Here is a 1,211-nt window from a genome sequence, read left to right on the forward strand (position 1 = left end):
CGGCGGGAGCGCCGCCGCGCTCCCAAGCGGCGCACTGTAGCAGTGTGCCACCGGGCCGGCCCAGATAATTTGGATAATTTTGTAAGAGGTCCTTACCTCTTGCCAGTCCCAAAGCTTCAGTCAATCACACCGTAACTCTCCTCATTTCCTGCAGTCAGCCTCCCTGGCTGGAGAAAGTCATACTTGCCAATGCTTTTGCATCTTTGACTGACAAGTTTTCTTTCTTCTTTCCTTGAGAAGTTATTCCAGACTCTATAATTTTCAGAGTGTCTGTCCCATTCCCGTGCATCTCTCTTCTCTCTCGGAGACAGAAACTTTGTCATACGTTTCACAGTGATATGGAGATTATTGGGTAGAATCCTTCAAATTTCTTAACCTCAACTTAAAAGCCTACTGATATTTACTCTAACCTACATTCAAGTCTCTGTTATGTCTTGTTCACCTGATTCATGGCTGTTTCTGTATGTACCCTGGATTCTCATCTTACTTTTTCTTCTGGAAACTTCTCCATTAAATATCTCCCTTTTCCTGTATGTGGGATCTCACCTTTTCTACTAGTGCTTTCCCTCGCTCTGAGGACACACCTCAGTCTCCCTCATCTGTAAAACAAAGCCAATCTTTAACTTCACTTTCCTCTATAATTATGTCATGCCTCCCTCTCTTTCCCATTCACAGACCAGGTTTTCCAATAGAATAAGTGCCACTTTTTCACCTTCCAACAACTCATCAGCATCATCTGTCTGTCTAACTCCGTCCAGACTGCTCTCTCTGAGGTTGTCAATGTCCATGTAAGTGCCAAATCCAAAGTTTATTTTTAAATACTCATTTTGGTTGGCTCTTGTGTGGCACCTTCAATGCTAAACATTCTTTATTCTTAACTTTTTTTATATACATGGTAACATCATTCCGGATTTTCTCTTATTTATCCCTTCATTTTTCTCCCAGAATATGCTCTTCTTGTAGCTGAAATGTCAATCTTTCTCTGTCTGTCTTTGAATTCCTTATGCATTTAAACTTATCATTCTCGAAATTGCCTTTCGTCCTCTCATGATTACGGGTAATTCTCAAATCTTAACAAGTAGCTCTAATTCCTCTAATATTGATCATTAGAATACTATCTATTCTTCTGAGATTGCCTATTAGAAATCTGCATTGTGAATGCCATACAGAGATCCAAAACTTATGTCCAAACAGAAGTCATTTTCTTTCCC

At 40.4% G+C, this 1,211-nt stretch overlaps 1 pseudogene; it reads right to left on the reverse strand.

Moving 5' to 3' along the window:
- LOC103605846 overlaps positions 1-788 on the reverse strand; it is an 11,704-nt pseudogene extending 10,916 nt beyond the window's left edge.
- Between the last annotated feature and the right edge of the window lie 423 nt (positions 789-1,211).

Source organism: Galeopterus variegatus, unplaced genomic scaffold (assembly GCF_000696425.1).
Source record: "Galeopterus variegatus unplaced genomic scaffold, G_variegatus-3.0.2 Scaffold6119, whole genome shotgun sequence".
Taxonomy (NCBI): domain Eukaryota; kingdom Metazoa; phylum Chordata; class Mammalia; order Dermoptera; family Cynocephalidae; genus Galeopterus; species Galeopterus variegatus.